The 19,953-nt window shown below is 41.0% G+C and overlaps 1 protein-coding gene across 10 annotated transcripts in view; it reads right to left on the bottom strand.

The window, feature by feature from the left end:
• Positions 1 to 19,347, bottom strand: part of N4bp2 (NEDD4 binding protein 2) — an 80,106-nt gene extending 60,759 nt beyond the window's left edge. For 7 of the 10 annotated variants that reach the window (XR_010044708.1, XR_010044709.1, XM_063240640.1 and 4 more), the window contains exons 1-2: positions 19,208 to 19,347; positions 8,288 to 8,387 (exon numbers count right to left, since the gene is read on the bottom strand). The gene's annotated coding sequence lies outside the window, so the exon portion shown is untranslated. Of the gene's footprint in view, positions 1 to 8,287; positions 8,388 to 18,557; positions 18,799 to 19,207 lie in introns of those variants that run through there. The other 3 variants (XM_063240643.1, XM_063240645.1, XM_063240647.1) reach the window with 1 other exon arrangement.
• Positions 19,348 to 19,953: the final 606 nt, after the last annotated feature.

Genomic DNA, 19,953 nt, shown 5'->3' with positions numbered 1-19,953 from the left:
GAAAAATGTAATGGCTTTCATAAAACTGACCAGTTTCTCCAAGATATACACTATCATCACTCACCCAATAGAAAAAAAATACATATATATGATTATTAATAAAATTCACATTCTTAAAACAAAAATCTAGGACCAAATGGTTTGAATAGAGAATTCTAACATTTTGAAAAATTAACACTAATTCTATAAAGCATCTTCAAAAAAAAAAAAAAAAAGAAAAAACACTTAAGAGGCTTTTACTATCCTGATTCACAACCAAACAAAAACAGTACAAAAACAAAATTTATCCACCAGTATCCCTTATGACTGCAGATACAAAAATCCCTCACAGAAACCAAAAGTGTAAATACGAACCGTAATGTACAGTAGATATTGGGAAGTAGCAAGAAAAAGTTAAAATAGGAAGAGCAACTAGGGAGGGGGGAGGTAGAAAGGAAAGAAACAGAAAGGAAGGGAAAAGAAAAAAAATGGTGAGAAAAATGGAAACAAAGGTTTTGTAATCAGGAGGGGAAGAGGGATTGAAAAGTGGGAAGGGGGGGGACCAAGCTACATCATGTACAAGTACAAATTCCCCATGATGAATGTGATCATTATATATACCTAAAATATACCCAATAAACAATTCAAATAAGAAAAAAATCCTCAAAAAAACTAAAAAAATCAACCAGCTATTCCCTTTCTTGGTATCTTCCCAAAAGAATTAAAAGTATCATACCACAATGATATATGCACACTTATGTTTATAATACCTAAAATCTTGGAAATAACCCAAGTATCTATGAATCTATGAATGCATAAAGAGGAGGAGGAGGGTCAGGGATTTGGCTCAGCAGCACAATTGACTGCTTGGCAAATGCAAGGTCATGAGTTCAATCCCTGGTACCCAAAAAAAAAAGAGAGGTGGAACACAAGGGAGTACTCCTCTGCCTTAAAGGATACACTTGAAGCATTTCTAGCTAAACAGATGCACCTTAAGGCCCTACTCTTAAATACATCAGACATATGTGTGTAAATATCAAGATTTCTGTAGTGTGAGAAACCAAAACTGTAAATAAGGACCAAAAGGTATAAGAGATAATGTGAAATGGAAGAAAATGAGAAGGGTATGGAGTGGAGAGGGAGGAAAAAAGGGACAACAGAAAAAAACAGTAAGAGGAAAACATGGAAACAAAGCTTTTATAAATAAAAAGGAGTAGGATTGAAGGGAGGGTAGGGGAAAAAACAAAAAGAAAAAAAAAAATATCGCTACCTTTAAAAAAATCCTCGCAAAACATTAGCAAATCAAAGTCAAGTATATAGTTTACACATATATATACATATATAGTTTATGTATTATGTAAAGAATTATATACTACAAAGTAGAATCTATTCTAAGAATGTAAATGTTCAATATTTAAAAATTAGTGAAAACTACTACATGAACAGTGTTAAGAAAAAGTTAAATAACACAGGAAAAATGTCTGGCAAAATTCATTACCAATTCAAGATAAAAAAAACCATCTCTAGTAAAACAGGAATAGAGGGATACTATCACAACTCATTAAAAAGAATCTACAAAAGATTACAACTAACATTATACTAGGTGGGAAAATACTAAATACTTTCCTCTTAAAATCAGAAAAACAGTAAGGATATGTACTTTAGCCACTTTTATTCAACATAAGCTGGAGGATCTAGCTAGTGAAGTAAGATTTAAAAAAAAAAAAAGGAAGTAAAGCAGGCTGAGGCAGGAGGATCACTGTGCGTACGAGACCAGCCTGGGCTACAAAGTGAGCTCAAGGCCAGCCTGAACTGCATAGCGAGACCCTGTCTCAAAAAGACAAAACAAAACAAAAAAAATTTTTAAGTAAATAAATTAATTAAAAGGAGGCAAAGCATACATAAAAAGAAAAGAATAACAGCACCTGTACTGGGCCAGGGATTTAGCTCATTGCCATAAGCACCTACCTTACAAGTGCGAGTTCAATTCCCAGTACTAAAAAAAAAAATAATGCTTCTATTTGCAAATGACATGATTATACACAAAATGGTAAGGAATTTACAAAATCTCCAACTAGTAAGATCAGCAAGGTTAGCCAGCTGTGGTGGTACACATCTATAAGTTCGAGACCAGACTGGGCTACAAAGTGAGCTTGAGACCCCTGAACTGCATAACGAGACCCTGTCTCACAAAGACAAAAGACAAAAAAAGATCAGCTAGGCTGTAGGACACAAATTAAGCATACAAAAAACACAATATATTTACTAGCAATGAACAGATATGGAAATTAAAATACAGTATCATTCACAATCACTCAAAAAATGAAATACATGTACTAATCTGACAAATTATAGAGTGGATGAGATCAGCCCAACTTGAAGAATCATAAAATGCATTTAGGTGATTATGGTATCAGTAAATAACAGATACACAGACCTGATAACAGATTATAGATCTCAGAACACAACAGAAACTCCAGAAATGCACTAACAAATACACTCCAAAGGTTTTTTCATGATACTGGGAACTGGATTCAGTATCATACCTAACCCTCCACCTTTTTTTCTGAAACAGGGTCTCACTAAGCTTCCTGGGCTGGGCTCAAATTTGCAAGCCTGCTTCAGCTACCTAGAATGCTGGGACAACAGGAAGGTACCACCAGCTTGCCAAATGGCTCCTGACAAAGGTGCAAAACTAAGTCAACAGAGAAAAAATACAATCAATGATGATAAATGATACAATGGATGATGGAGTAAGTGGATACCCATAGGTGAAAAACTTGATCTTCATCTACAAACTTCATCGAAGAGTTACTCGGGATGGACCGAAGCTTTAATATGATACAAAACTATGGGCTGGGGATATAGCTCAGTGGCATAGTACCTGCTATGCAAGCACAAAACCCTGAGTTAGATTTCCAGTATTAAAAAAAAATACACAAAGATATAACACTATGACTTTTTGAAGTACTAGGGATTGAACCTCGGGCCTTGCATATGTAAGGTAAAAATTCTACAACTGATCCACATCCCCAGCATTTTTAATTTTTTTTTTTAAAAGGGTCTTGCTAAATTGCCCAGGCTGGCCTCAAACTTCTATCTTAGCCTCCTGAGTACCTCGACCTAGAAGTAGTCACTGTACCTGGTCACTATAAAACTTTACAGGGAGGAACCAAAAAAACAAGGAGAAAATTTCAGCTTTTACAGGTAAGAAAAAGCACCAAAAACATGATCTATAAAATAAAACAAAAACCATATAATTTTTACTGCACCAAAATGGGAACTTTGTGGTATATACTTGTAATCCCAGTACTTGGGAGGCAGAGGCAGGAGGATCACAAGGAGTTGAAGCCAGCCTGAACTATATAATGAAACCTCGTCTCAAAAAAAGACAAAAAGAGCAAGCGGCAGGCGACCCAGGGAGAAAACCAGGCAGCCGGCATCGCCCAAGATCCCAGCCATGTTGGAACTTAGGGTGCTGGACAACAAAGCAACCCACGCAGCGGTGGGGGCTGAAAATCAAACATCCCATCCTTCCCCAACCCCAGTAACAAAAGAGAGCCTGAGGTCTGAGCATCTCTTGGGAGGATGACTTATGCAATATAGCAAATATGAGGGGTTTCTTTCACCATCTCTTTGAAAGCGAATACCATTATCACTGTTTCACTCTGTTCTGATTTATTGCTCTATTCACTACTCTGTTATGATAGGCCTTATCATGTTCTGTATTTGGTTTGATTTTGCTATACCTGATTGAAAGGACAAATATTGTGAAGATAACGAGATATACTGTGATACCTATTACTGTTATCCCGGTAACCTGCTGTGAAGTTCTATACCAAATTCACTGCATTGTCTTGATTGCCTTTATTCTGTCTTGTTCTGTTGTATTTTACTACCTTCAAAATAAGAAAATTTGGGGCTGGGGATTTAGCTCAACGGCATAAGCGCCTGCCTTGCAAGCAGGCAGTCATTAGTTCGATCCCTGGTACCAATAAAAAGGAAAAAGACCAAAAAATAAATAAATAAATAAATAACAAAATAAAAAAATTTTTAAAAAGACAAAAAAATAAACAAACAAGAACTTTTTAGTGGGCTTGATGGCACACCCCTGTAATCCTGGGATTGGGGAGCCTGAGGTAAAAAGATCCCTGTGGGGGCTGGGGATTTAGCTCAGTGGCATAAGCACCTGCCTTGCAAGCCTGCAGTGTGGGTTTGATCCCTGGTATCGATTTTAAAAAAAAGACCCCTGTGAGTTCAAGGCAAGGTCATCCTGGAATACAGCTGCAACTTAGAGATGTTTAAACTACATAATGAGACCGTTTCAAAAAAACAAAAGAAAAACGAAATTTTGCTCCACAAAAGACACCTTAAGAAGACGGAAAGACCAAAAAAAAAGATGATGAAAGGACAGGCCACATTTAGGAAAAAAAAATATTTACATACCATATGAAAGATTCTTGCCCTAGAATAAATTAGGTTATGGCGGTGGTATAACGTGGCAGAAAACCAAAGCGGGACGCCTACCACTTCCTGCTTCTTCCTCAGCCTTAATTACAACTCCCCTTCCTGTTTGCGTGAAGAAAACTCCAATCAGCTCCTCAGCCTCATCAATGCCCGCCCTAAGCGCCACCCCTGGGCAGAGATAACATACAGATCCCATACCCCGCGTTCCAGCAGAGACCTGGCCGCAGGCGGTCATGGGTATCGCTCCACCTCCTGGGAGTAATGGCTATTTTTACTTTATATTCTCTCTCTTATCTTGCCAAAAACTCTTTCACTATATACTTGCCAAAGGACTAGTCCCAAGGATATATAAAGAACTGAAATGCCCAGACTGAGCTGTGAGCTCAAATCTGTATTCCTCCTACCTCAGCCTCCTAAGTAGCTGGGATTACAACACTGCCACCACGCCCAGCTCTACTGCAATTTTATCCAGAAAAACTCAGAACTGAAAACAACTCACATGTCCGTCAATGAATGAAGAGTCAAACTAAGATACACTCACTCCATAAAATACTAGTCAGCAAAAGAAAACCAGCTAGGGGGCTGGGGATTTAGCTCAGCGGCATAAGCGCCTGCCTTGCAAGCAGGCAGTCGTAAGTTCGATCCCTGGTACCGATAAAAACGAAAAAGACAAAAAAAAAAAGGAAAGAAAGAAAACCAGCTAACATTTTTTGTAGTTTTTTGTTGTTGTTGTTGCTATGTAGCTCAGGCTACCCTCAAATTCATGGTAATCTCCTGCCTCAGCCTCCCAAAAGCTGTAATTACGGACATGCACCACCATGCCCAGCTTCAACTCCCACTCTGACCACACAGAATCCTGGATGAAATTCCAGAGAATTATATACAATGAAAAAAGTGATATACTGAATGATTCTACCTGTGCAACATTCTTGAAATGACAGAATTACAGAAAAGGAGAACAGATCACTGGTGCCAAAGCAAAAGTAAGAGGAGGTCCATATTAAAGAGCCACTTGAGATTTCTGTAACTTAATGTGAATTTCCTGACTGATCTCCTACTATATTTTTACAAAGATGTTACCATTAGAGGAAAAAGAAGAGAGGAGGAGAAAAAAAGAGGCAAAGTAAAAGCAATAAGGACACAGATTTCAGTCATACAATAAACATTTTATACACACACACACACACATATACATATATATTGTACAAGGAATCAAACACAACCTTGAACTTACCAGGCAGGTACTGTGCCGCTGAGCTACCACCTCAGTCTTCTATAAACCTAATTTGACTTAATATCTACAAAACAGTGAATTTGACAACCATAGACTATACTTACTTTTTTTTTGAGGGGGTAGGTACCAGGCATTGAACTCAGATCTCACACTTGCTAACTTTATTTTCAAATTCACATGGAATTATGCTAGACATCACTAGCAAAAATAATTAGAATCTAATTACAGTAATTGAAATTGAAACACACTTCTACATGTGAATTGAGGAAGAACTCACTACGTTAATTAGAAACTTGTGAACCAAATAATTTTATATATCCAAATTTGTGGAATACAATTAAAACCATGCATAAAAAATGATATATATAGAAATGTGTATATTAGGGGCTGGGGGTTTAGCTCAGCGGCATAAGTGCCTGTTTGGCAAACACGAGGTCATGAGTTCAATCCCCGGCACCAAAAAGAAAGAAAGAAATTTGTGTATTAGAAAAGAAGAATAAATCCAAGCATAGTGAAACAAGCCTACAGAGGCAGGAGGATCACAAATTTGAGGCCAGTCTGGGCAACTTAGCAAGATTCTGTTTCAAAAAAAAAGGGCTGCAGATGTAGCTCATCAGTAGAACACTTGCCTACCATGTATAAGACTCTGGGTTCAATCGCTAGTACCACAAAAAGCGGAGAGGGAGAAGGAGACCGCAGAGGGAAAGGGAGGAAAGGAAAAGTGGGGGGGGGTGGCAATCAAAATATCAAAATCTGATATCTTTTATCTATTAAAGGAATAAAATCTGTACTTTAAAACTTTCCCAAAATTAAACCCCAGGACTAGATGGTTTCATTCTTTCTAGGAATGAAGTAAAAGAGTATAAGACAGATACTACCGATAAAAAGGAAAAAGACAAAAAAAAAAAAAAAAAAAAAAAAGACAGATACTAAAGTTTCATGAAGGTGCCAAGGGAATGTCACTAAAAAACACAAGTTTTTCTCTTTCCTTTTTTAGACAGAGTTTCACTATGCAACCCAGGCTGGCTTCATACTCGTGGCAATCCTTTTGCTTTAGCATCCTCCTGAGTGCTAGAATTATAGGCATGTGCCACCACATCTAGCATTAAAAAAGATAGTATTTACAGAAAATGTGAACTGGGGCAATCTGCCACTGAGCTACATCCTTATTTTTTATTTATTTGTGTATTTATTTATTTTGGAGACAGGGTCTTGCTCAGTTACCCATGAGACTCAAATTTTCAACTCTCCTGCTCCAGCAAGTGCTGCGATCACGGGTACGCATCACCATCTTACCTAGCATTAATCATCTTAAAATATATCTACATGTCAGAAAAACTATAACTGATAACTGAAGATATTTTAAATATTGATGCAAAAGAATATGGTTAAATTATGGCCAAAATCCCTCTTTGAAATGTCATGGTCAGTAATGTAGCTCAGCAGCATAAGTGCCTGCCTGGCCAGGATAAGGTCATGAGTTTGATCCCCAGTACCAAAAAAGAAAGAAATGTCATGCAGCAGTTAAAAAGGAATAAAGTGGTATGTAGAAATCAGAGCTCTGAGATACACTATTAAATATAAAAGCCAGTCAGACATTGTGGCACATGCCTATAACCCTAGCACTTGGGAGTCTGAGGCAAAAGGATCACTATGAATTCGAGGCCAGCCTGGAAGAGAAAGTAAGTTCAAGGCCAGCTTAAACTACACAGAGAAACCCTTTCTCAAAAAATAAATCAAATAAATAAATGTAAAAGCCAGTTGTTAAAAAATACATGGCATTTGGCTAAAGAATGGCAGGCAGATGTACTTCTCTATAATCCTTCCACATTTCCTATAACCTTCTCGCCTTACTGTAGTACTGACCCTCCTTAATTATCTCAAGAGATTTCCCTTGTTGCCTTTACTGACATATTTTCTCCACCCCACTCCGAATGGACATGTTTTCAACCTGATTTGTCTCCTTGGTCATAGTCCGAAAGGACTCAGAGAAGCTGTAATAATATGCAGCCCAACTTCATCTCCACCTTCATGGAAAAGGACTGTACATCACAGGCAGAGCTCTGTGCTTCCCTGAACCACCCCCATAAAGCCCAGGGAGAATGACCTCCCAGACAGCCACAAGGAACTACAATACGTTCATCTGCATGAGTTGAGCTCTCCAGCTAGCTGTGCTCTTTGAAATCATGGATTTAAGTATTGTTCCATACCAAATTATTTGTGAATAGCTAATGAATGACATATAAATATGAAAGAGCAAGAAACGGCATTTTAGGGAGAAAATAAAATGCTCTTTAAGTGGGGAAACTCATTAAAACACAGTTCTTTAGATGCTTTGAGTCAATATATTTTACACCACCCCCAGCTCTTTTAGAAATTCTACTAACAAAAATCTGAGATTACTTCCCTTTCCATGAGAAATTTTTCTTTTAATCACTCAAATGTATACATGCAAGCTTGAAAATGTGTAAAATATTCATTCATGCCTTCGATTTTCTATGTAAGCGTGTTGCTAGGGATTGAACGCAGGGCCTCACCCATGCTAGCCTAGCACTCTACCACTGAGTTATAAACCCTAGCCCTATGCCCTCAGATTTTAACACTTACCGTCTTTCTGGCATTGATGCTACCAACACGCTTAGAAAGGCCATGGTTGACATTTGCAAACTCTACAGCTCTTCCTGTCATCTAACACAAGGTCTTCTTACTGTAAAATAAAATGTTATATAGTAAAAGTAAACATATCAACTTTTAATCTCAAATGAAAAATCTAAGACTATTCATAATATAAACACACATGATATTCCAAAGAAAAAGACAGATTTCATTTGCTGCCATTAAAAGGACTACTACACTGTGAAAATAGTGATATAAAGAGAAAAAACAGCATTTATTCACCCTTTTTTGAGTAAAATACTATTTCAAAGTAACAAAATAGTCCCAGATGATGCCGGAAAATTTAAGTCTTTATTCAGGCAACTAACTACTAAAACAATGGAAAATAATAGTAATTACCATTTCATAACACAATTAAGTAGTGATCAAGTATGGTCAATGAAAAGAGAGAAAAGAAGCTCCTATTTTATTTTGTTGTTTTCAATTAAAAGTCGGAACACCCCCTTAGATCAGGTGTTGGTATGAGGACTCTGCCGTCAGGCAAGCGGAGCTCCTCCGCTGCCTCCACTTCCTTTTCCCCTCTAGCTCCCCTCAGCTGACCCATTCCCCAAGCTCCTATGTCTGATCTAGGCTGTTGTTTTTTGAGCTATTCAAAAGAAGACTGAAAACAAAATGAGAACAAAGATAACTGGGAGAAAGAAAAAACCTAGGTTTTACTTTTTATTGTGGTGTGGTTTGGTATGGTTTGCTTTGGTTTAGTTTGGTTGGGTTTTGAGGGGCAGTCCTAGGGACTGAATCCAGGGAGCACTGTTCTGTATCTCTCTCTCATGCTTTAATATTTTAAGAAAAAGATTCTCCAGTTTGCAAGGTTGGCCTTGAATTTGTAATCCTCCTGCTTCAGTCTCCCATGTGCTGTGATTATAGGCCTATAGTTGTTACTTTCACAAATAAATAATAACAAAACCTCAGAAATAAATCAAAACATTTTTAAACCTCCATTACATGAAAAGTTGACAGAAACCAATGATAGCAAAATACTATCCCATAGATTATTTCTAGATGCAAAAAAGAAATGATCGTTCAGATTGTTACCACCTTACCTTGGTAATCAAGATAAAGTTAGAACAGTGGAACTAAATACCACATACCTGTTATCATGAAACAATATGAAGTACTTTTCCAAAATGTTTAACCTAAGTCTACTCACAACTTTCAATTCAACTCCCAGTTGCCAGTCTAGATATTGGGAACCAAGTGAGCACCCACAATGCAGCATGAGGAAAAAACGAGCAATACAAAATAAAGTCTCAACAGAGCTCGCAAGTCAACAGCATGAAGAAGAAGACAGGTGAGTGAAAGGGTGCATGGGTAGAACGGACAAGGTCTATAAAAAATGAGATAGCTAAATGCAACGGGCAGCCCTTGATTGAAACGAATTCTTTTTTTTTAAACAGCAATGAAGGTCACTTTTGGAAAAGTGAGGAAAGCTAAATATGGTATCTGTAGAAGGCACTAGGGAATTATTGATAACTTTGTGAGGAATGATAATGAAAAGTAGAATGTTGGGGCTGGGAATTTAGCTCAGCGCCATAAGTGCCTGCCTTGCAAGCAGGCAGGTCGTGAGTTCAATCCCTGGTACCGGTAAAAACGAAAAAGACCAAAAAAAAAAAAAAGAAAGAAAAGTAGAATGTTGATTGCTAAGGACTGGGAGGAGAGAGAAAAAGAAGTTCAGTGAAATATAGTTTCAGCTTTATAAGATGAAAAAGTTGCACAATAAGATGTAAAGAGTGAACACAACTATCACATACTTAACAGTTAAGATAATAAATTTCATATTATGCACTTTTCATCATAACTTTTTTTAAATATGAAGAGTTTAACAATAAAGAAAAAAATATAGTGACTTAGTAGGGACAGTTATTGATCCAAAAGAGACAGTAAGAAATAGAACAGAGGATATTCAACTCTGATGCCTCCCATGACAGCTGTCTATCTTCTTTCTTTTCCGTCTTTTTTCCAAATAAACTGTCTTACTCTAGCAAAGAAAGAAAAAATAGAACAGAACAGAATGGAATCCTGGGAAATACGGCTGGGGATATACTCAGTGATAGAGCACTTATCTAGCATGGGCAAGACCCTGGGGTCATCCCCAGCACGGAGGGAGGAAAGAAGAGAGATAGACAAGGAGAGAAAGGGTAGGCAAAAGGAAAGTAAAAAACAAGGAAGAGGAGGGAAGGAAAGGGAAAAGGAGAAGGGCAGGGAAATTTAAGAAATGAAGTGAATTCATTCACAATCAGTCAACAACCCTGGTGCCCTGACAAAACAGCTCTACTGGATCTTAACACTCTACTATGTGTTACCTCTACCCTCCCCAAGGACTGTGCCACAGTACACTCACTCCTCTACTCCACAGCTTCCTTCCTCCCAACCAGCACCACCAAAAAAACTGCCAGCCCTTCTTTCTGTCTTTACAAATGACATCAAATAAAAATTTCAGATGCCTACACTGGAAGAATGATCGAAAAATTTTTTTCACTGCACCCAAAATTGACAATGGTTGGGGGAATTCTAACTCAAACCAAATAAACTTGTAATATTTCCTATATAGTATTAGTTGCTTAAAAGTAGCTTATATTCATTGTTTCAACTTCTACTCTCTGTTGACTCTGACTCAATGCAAACATCCCCATCTATAACATCCTTCCTTATCCTCCATTTTACTTTCTGTGATTTCAGATACCTGTGGTTAGTCTCAGTCTGAAAATATTTAATAGAAAACTTCAAAAATAAACAGTCCAGAACCAGGGATACAACTCAGTGGCACAGAGCCTGTCTAGCAAGCATGAGGTCCTGAGTTCAATTCCTGATACCATAAAAAAATAAAAACCAGTCCCTAAGTCCTAAAGTGTGTGCCGCTGAAGGTTACATAAGGAAAAGTACTCTAATATGATGCAGTGGTCCTGATAACTGAAAGGGACACAAAGTGACCAATGGCGGGTACTGCTTACAGAATGGATACGCTGACCAAAGGGATGACCTCTTGGTGGGGAAAGAAGCAGGATGGTACCTGCTGCTTAGAACAGCTTTCTGAGGTTCAGTGAAGAGGGCACAGCAGCCAATGCTTCATCATAATGCCTATGCCAGTCAGCTCACTTCATCTCATCATGTAGCCACTGTTACCTTCCAACATCATCACAAGGTAAATGGTGAGTTCAGGACAGTGTTTTGGAAACCATATTCACATCATTATTATTACAACTGTTCTACTGCATTATTAATTACTACTGCTAATTTCTTACTGTGCCTAATTTGTAAGTTACAGGTCATCACAGACATGTACAGTACTTACAGAAAACAACAGTCTATCTAGGGTCGAGTACTACCTGCCACTTCACACATCCACTCAGGGTCACTGGACAAGGTCTGTGGACCAGGAGGGTCCACTCCTCTGATGTGTCTCTGGCTGCACCTTACTCTCTTTCATGGATCCCTGCTCTCATTCTTTCAGTGTCACTGTTCCCCAGGTTTTGCACCAATCCTCTCACTGCAGTTACTCTTGGTCTCTCCAAATCCATGACCTCAGCACCTGTGACTCCAGCAAAAACCTGTTCAGCACAGTTAACTCCCTGACAGGCACATCTCTACAGCTATTCAGAGGTGCATCAAGCCCAAAAGGCCGGGCAGTGGTGGCAAACCTATGGTACGGTGCCACAGCGGGATTTACCACTGCCAAGTCCTAAAAGATTTGCTGTTGCTTTCAAGCTCAAGTCCTTTGGTAATGCATTTAAGGACTTTTATGACTGGCCTCTCACCAACCCTGGGCCTCCTACTCCCCACACCCCCCGGGCACTTTACTCCACCTGGATTTATCTGCTTCCCTTGCAAGGCAGGGCAACATCACATCTCTGTGCTTCACACACGCTCTGCCCCAAGTCCCTCTACTCATCCCACTGAAGCCATACTGCTTGGCAACAGAGTACGGCTCAATTAATTTTCCTTCAGGAACTTTTTCCATTCTCCCAAAATCTGATTTAGACTGCGCCTTCACTGCACCTTAGGCATACCTTTGTATTTATTTGTTTCAACTACTACTCTGTAAGCATCTCACAGATGTGTCTCATTTAGCAAACAAGCACTCATACTTGTTACATGCCTAGCACAGACCATCTCAAGCCAATGAAGTTCTTCAAAATACTGGATTTGACCATTTCTGCATTTGTATCTATAACATAGAGCATTATCTTCCCCATAAATAAAGTACCTACAAAAATAAACCCATAGAAGGGCACGAGTGTGGGGTTTAGCTCAGCGGCCTAAGTACCTGCTTGGCAAACATGAGGTTATGATCCCTGGCACCAATAAATAAATAAATAAACCCACAGGGTGCAGGGGTTTAGCTCAGTGGAACAAGTGTCTGCCTGGTGTGAGGCTGTGAGTTCAATTCCTGGTACTCCCCCAAAAATTTTTTTAAAAACCCATAATCAAAAGTGTTACAAATTACAACAGGTATTCTTGTCAGCCCAGAACTCATTACCATCCCTATCAGGAGTCAGTTTTCTACTAAGAAGGCCCTGCTAAAAATGGCATCACATGCCCTAGGCTAAACTAAGCAGCATCCCCTCAGCTACAGGAACTGGTCAAGAGAAGGACACATGGCCAAACTGACCTAGTCTCTGATGGAGGCTCTAAGAGGACAAGCCTGTGCTGCCGGGAACTAGGTCCTACTATCTGTAGCTAGAGAAGTAAAGCCCATATGCACGACTATAAGCACAAGAAAGGTCCAACTAGGGGCAAGCTCCCACCCAACGCTTCATGGCAACTTCCGTAACACAAATTGTTAAATGGTCATGTGAATAGCAGTTTTCCTCCCACAGATTATTTCAATCATTTTCACTTCAAAACTCCTACTGAAGAAACAGAATAGAGGAAAATTGGATGTCAAAGGGTATTCATTCTACATTAAGGCTATGAAAGAGCCTACTGTACCTTTCCTGATTTGAAAATTTTCATCCATCAGATAAACTGTATCTTAGCTACCTCTACTAGGTAACTCCCAAAATGACAATTACCTTTTTTAATATATACCATGCAAATCACATAATTTTTTTTAAAACATACTCAATTTACCTCTTTTCTTTCTTACACCCTAACCAATGTCTCATGAGATGATAAATAAGCAATTACAACATGACAAGAGTCTATAGATTGCAGGCCAGGTGTTTAGCTCAGTGGCATAAGCACCTGCTTGGCAAGCACAAGATCATGAGTTCGATCCCCAGTACGGAAAAAAAAAAAAAAAGAATTGGATGAGCCTTTTATTTATTTGTGTCTGCCCGACAAGCACGAGGTCATGAGTTCAATTCCTAGTACCAAAAGTGAACCTAAAAGGTAACTAGAAGCCAAATTTTGAAAGTCTTGAAAGTCAAATTAAGTTCAGACATCCTGAAGGCAATGGAAAGATACAAAAAAGTCTTAAGCAGCAGAGCTGCATGCTCAAATGTGTCAAGAGAAATCACTACAGCTACAATTAAAAGGGAGAGGGGTGACAGGAGGTGGAGGTAACTACAGGTGAAACTGACCAATGGATGATAGCAGTAGGGATAAAGGGATAAAGAAAAAGCACAATGCTGGTCATGGTGACACACACCTGTAATCCCCAATACTCAGGAAACTGAGGCAGGAGGACTGCTGGGAGTTTAAGAATAGCCTGGGCTATAGAGAGTTCAAGAATAGCCTGGGCTTATAGACACAAGTTCAAGGCCAGCCTGAACTGCGTAGTGAGACCCTGTCTCTAAAAAGACCCTCCAGGGCTGGGGATTTAGCTCAGCGGCATAAGCACCTGCCTTGCAAGCTGGCAGTCCTGAGTTCGATCCCTGATACCGATAAAAATGAAAAAGACAAAAAAATAAAATAAAATAAAATAAAAAGCCCTTCCCTCCCCCAACAAAAGAACAGATTAACTGACAATGTTGGTGCATACCTGTATTCCCAGATATTTGGGAGGTGGTGGGAGGATCACGGATTAAAGCCAATCTGGGCAACTCAGCAAAACATCTCAAATTTTAAAAATAGGGGCTAAGGATATAGCTCAGCAGCACAGTGCCTACCTGGCAAGAGTGAGGTCCTGAGTTCAATTCCCAGAAAAAAAGAAATTAAAAATAATAATAAAATAAAATAAAACAGCTGGGAGTGTGGCTCAGCATTATAGCATTTGCCTAGCATGTTCAAGGACCTGGGTTTAGTTCCAAGCACTACAAGAAGAAAAGTAAACAGATTCAAGAGATCACTAACGAGAAGGAATTCAATAGGGTTCAAAGATCAACTAGAATGTGAAAGAAAAAGCAGTATGTAAGAAATAGCCCATGTTTCTTTCAAGTCAATATTTGTAGTGCATACTATTTACTGTATTCTCATCACACATGCACTATCTAATTTAATTGTTCTGTAGAAATGAGATGGAAAAGAGCCAGTATGCCCTACTCTTGTTCATTTAGGAATAAACAAGTCAATAATGACTTAAGCTTGGGATATGCTGAGTTTGAGGTACCAGATGAACATGTCATGAAGCTCTGAAAGTCCAGCTACCAAAAAAGAGCCTTTAGGTTGAAAAAAGAATTTTCAGTGTAGTAACTGGGCTGGAGGGAGGATTTTTAAAGTATCTCTGGCAGTCCTACCAACACTTATTTACTATAGACATATTTCTGGAAAGGGGTGAATGATGACAGACCAGAAGAATTGGTGAATAAGATTCAGTATCAACTCTCCTAATGAAGGAAAGGTTCTCAATACGGTAATTCAATATATGCATAAGAAGGAAGATGACTTTACAACAAATTGATTATTTTTGGGACTCAATCTAAAGGCACAGAAATGGGGGGAAAAAACAGCAAAAAGACCTTTAATGCAGGCATGGGAAAGATTTACACACTGAGAATGTGGGAACCCTCTTGGACAAACAATTGGGGGTCGCTTATAAAGATTACCTTTTTGGGGCTGGGGATTTAGCTCAGCGGCATCAAGCACCTGCCTTGCAAGCAGGCGGTCGTGAGTTCGATCCCTGGTACGGATTATTAAAAAAAAAAAAAAAAGATTACCTTTTTTGAGGAAGGGTCTGGTGAGATGACAGTGATGGATTATTGCTACATGTTAGTGTACTCAGGCTGGGGACTGGGGAATCCTTGGCATGCGCAGGAAGGAGAGACAGGGAGTCTGGCTTAAATCAGGAAGAAGAAGTCTGATAAGGTATTCTTTGTGGCTACTTTGCCATGTTGGACTACTGCCATGAGGATGCGGGATATTTACATGGCTTAAAAACCCATCATAGGGCTGGGGATTTAGCTCAGCGGTATAAGAGGCTGCCTTGCAAGCTCACAGTGGTGAGTTCGAGTCACAATACCAAAAAAAAAAAAAAAATCACAAATACCACCCCCCACATCTTGAAGTTGTAGGTTAGTAGAGTTCAGGGAGAGGAGGATAAGGAGAGTAGTGAAGACACTCTAAACGGGCAACACCACACATTCAAAAAGAATTAAAGCTGTTTGCCTTTGGAACAGAAAAATTAAGTATTATTCATGTTAGTCACCCAAACTATTTAATAGCAAGCACTTATTACATGTGTTATAAAATGAAAAAAAGACATGAAGAAATCGACCCTATTCTTTGATCCACTAACTCCACTTACTAGTAATCATAAAAATCTAGCCAACTTAGCCAGTTTACTTCCTCAAGGAAATTAATGAAATGCTCTTTTAATTTTTGGTTATGTGAGTTCAGACAGAAATGATTAATCTAGATGTATTAATAATTACTGAAGGACAATGCTGAGATTTCTAAGCCTTATAAAAGCCTATCTTCCAACAGCCAAACAATCTATCAAATAGGTGTGTTTTAAGATATTAGGCTAGACATGGTGATGTACACCTATGCAATGGAGGTCAAGACAGCAAGTTCAAAGTTACAGCAAGTGCTATGAGTTCAAGACCAGCTTGGGCTACATAATTAGTTAAAGGAGAATCTGAACTTTAAAAAAAAAAAAAAAAAGACTTTAGTAAGGAAACACTTATAAATTCAATAAACCAAAATTCAAAACATGTATGGTTTTACATAAGCAAAGTCAATTACTGGCAATATGCAAGGGAAAATGCTCAGGTGAGGCCAGGCATGGTGGTGCATGCCACCAGCACTTGGGAAGCTGAGGCATAAGTTGGAGGTCAGCATAAGTTGGAGGGATACATAGTGAACTCAAGGCCAGCGTGAACTCTACAGCAAGGCCCCGTCTCAAAAAAGAAAGAAAATAAAAGAAAATGCTCAAGTGACAAACCAATGTATCTTGTCAATTTTAAGACACAGTTTTATATTTCTGTAGTTGAGGCACATTGCAGAATCAATAACACATCACAACTTACTTGGAGTTTTGTGGGATTTTTTTTTGAAGTGATATATAAAATGATAATACATCTTACAGTTGGTAGATGTAGTTATTTACTAAGTATCAAAAGTTACTTTCAGAAAGCTATGAAAATAATGTGTTGGGGCTGGGGATTTAGCTCAGTGGCATAAGCACCTGCCTTGCAAGCATACAGTTTTAGTTCGATCCCCAGTACCAATTAAAAAAGAAAATAATGTTTTAAAGTGAAGTTTTGGATCAGAAAGATCTAGGTTTGTCTTAATCTTGGCTTTGTGATATAAATACACAACTTGGGTGACCTAAAGCCACTCTCTAAACATTTCTTGGTCTCTATCTCCCTATCTGTAGAACAGTACTAATAACAGTGAAAATTTCAGTTGTGAAACTCAAATACAATGGCATATGCAAAGCGCTTAAAACTAGCACACACACACACCACGGTGTTTACTGCTAGGAAAATGAGGGTAATGATGCTGTAGGGCTTACTCACTGCCTATATGGTAGATATCAAAAAAATTCCCTCTTACCTAAAATATACAACTTTTAAAAGCATTTAATAGATATCAAGTAACACTGCTTGCCATGGCAAACAGATTTTCTAAATATCACATAATAGCTACATTTTACATGTCAAAAGACATGCATAATCATGAAAAAACGGAAGGTTTAAAAAAATACGTAGCGTTTAAAAATATGTCTACAATGTGTAAGAAACTGTGTCTACTCTACTGTGTGTAAGATCCTGTATCTACTTTGATATACTATAAAGACAGAAAAAGCTCACCTTTACAAAACCCATTTTTTTCTATGATGTTCTAGACTCCCGTTCCCTCCCTTTCAAAGAACAGTCAACTGCAGACTGACTTGTAGGGGTTGTTTCATAGGTTGGCATTTTTTCCATTAACTAAATTGTATAATGAGCAGCCATCTGTTTCCCGTTCTACTATCTTTGCCATACCCCCATTTCTCACAAGGCAATTTAAAATTTGGCATAGGAACTAAAAGTTAAATTTACATTCTGACCTTAAAAAAAAAAAAAAAGAAAATTGGACCACACTTATAAAAATAAAAAATTGTCTATTTACATTCCTTAAGGTATGTAAGAATTATTTCCTTGAAAATAAAGCGAGTTTCAAAAGAGAACTGGTTGGACAGAAAACATCTGAAATAAACACTGTATAAAACCGTAACCCCAACACTTGGGAAGCTGAGGCAGAAGCATGTGAGTTCGAGGCCAAATAAAACACTGTATAAAACCGTAACCCCAACACTTGGGAAGCTGAGGCAGAAGCATGTGAGTTCGAGGCCAGTCTAGACTCCGAAGAGCCCAGCCCGGAATACATAACGAGGCTCTGTCTCAAAAAAATTTTTTTAAAAGTGCGTAAAAAGGTCGATAGTGGCATCAACAAATATTCTTTTATTTTTAAGTGGAAGAGCAAAGAGAGCTGCCAATCTTTTTCTAAAACGCCAGGCTCACTTCCAGGATTTTCTGCTCGAGAGTTCAGCCAATCTCCACCTTTTCTGAGTTAACCAGTCTCCAGGCAAGCCGCGCTTCTTGATTGGCTTAAAGAAGTCGAGTAGAAAAACCAGCCAATCCTGCCCTCAAGTCAGAACTCTGCTATGGAGACCTTACAACCACTGCATGGCAAGAATGTGTACAAACCTGTCCCGGCCACAGATATCAGATCTGAGCTCTCAATGTGGTTGCCCTAAAGAAGATTCCAATGCAGAGAGCGATCTGGCATCTACGCTTTTGGGTTTTTTAATTCCTCTACCTCTCTTTAAAGGGGGGTAAAAAATATAAGTACGAAAACCGCGTGAAAAAAGAAACTGCCCCCGGGTGAGATGACTCACTCAATGAAGCTGGATTTCCACGCCGAGAGCTGGGAGAGGGTCCCGAAGGCCCAACGGCTCCAGGAAGGTCCCGGCAGGCTCAGAGTTGCATACCGGGAGTAGGGAATGAAGGAGGATCAGGACGCGCGAAACCCAGAAAGGGAACGAATCCTCGCGGCAGCCCCAATCCGAGCGTGCGTGCGGAGGAGCAGCGTGTTTGGGTCTGGGGAAGTGAGTAAATAAGCAGCGCTGCTAGGACTACGTGTTCGGGAAGGTGGCCTCAAGTTCCCAGAAGGCTCCGCTGGAAACACCGCGGGCGGGCGGGCGCCCGGGGCGCAAGGGCAAGTGCGGGCGGAGCGCGGGGGAGCCGCGGGGCAGGGGGTGTGTCCCGGGCCTGGAGGCCCGCCAGGCGCCCGGAGGCCGGGGAGCCTTCGCCGGCCTGTGGCGGAGCGCCAGGGCCCGCCTCTCGCCGACGCTTCCTTCCCTTCTGTGCGGCGGCTGGGCCCGGGGACCAGGCACCCCGTGCCCGTCGCCGCGCTCAGAGCTTTGCGTTCGCTCGCAGCGCCCCCGCCGCTGCCTCCGGGCCTCAGCTTCGGCTCAGGGACCCGGGATCCCGTCCCACCGGGCCCCTCACCCCAAGCCGCCGCCTGCCTCCCACCCGCCGCCTTTACCTGCTTCCGGAGCGGGCGAGGGCGTCGAGGCCGGGCCGAAGCGAGGCCACAACCCTTTCCCGCCGCCGCTGCGCTCTCCGGCGCGGCTAGGTCGCCGAGCAGCCGCGGCCGCAGGGGGGAGACTCGCGGCGAGCGCGCCGGGCAGGGAGACACTGCCGCTCTCCGTCCGGCCGCGGAAGAGCAGCCTCGCAGGACCAGCCGCGAGAGGGCGGGTGGGCGGCCGTGTGGGGAGCGGTCTCGGGAGCCGGCAATGGCTGCCACGTCGCCCAGGTGGCTCGCCGCCCCCGCCTCCCCGCCGCGCCGCGACCTCTGCCCCGTGTGTCCCGGGCTCTCCAGGGCGCCTGGCCCGCCCGAGCCCCAGGCGTCGCCACTTTCCCGCTCCCTCGGGACAGCAAGCCCCTGCACGTCGGGTTCCGCAGCGTCCGAGCCCGCACCCGCGAGAGCTCGCCCGGAAGCCTGCGGCGTGGCCCCCGCTCTGGACGGCGGGAGGCGCAAGCCCTCAGGGTGGCAGGCTCGCGGGGAATGTGGCGCTGCGGAACGACGCGACGCGGGACCGGAATTTGGGCCGAAACAAGCACAAATTGTTGAACCTCAGCAGTTCCGAGCCCCGGTCGTCACGCTCCCAAGTGGGAAAACCCAAACCCAAGGTCGCTGCGTAGGGATGTAGGGGACCCTTCGGCACGTTGCGGGGCGGGGAGACAAAAGGACCCGGGGTGCCGCGCTGCGGAGCCAGGCCGCCCGGCCGC

This window comes from Cavia porcellus, unplaced genomic scaffold (assembly GCF_034190915.1).
Source record: "Cavia porcellus strain 051 isolate PalLab524CR breed Dunkin Hartley unplaced genomic scaffold, mCavPor4.1 scaffold_30, whole genome shotgun sequence".
Lineage (NCBI taxonomy): Eukaryota > Metazoa > Chordata > Mammalia > Rodentia > Caviidae > Cavia > Cavia porcellus.
Note: the sequence above shows the minus strand (reverse complement) of the source record. Positions and strands in the feature narration are given on the sequence as shown.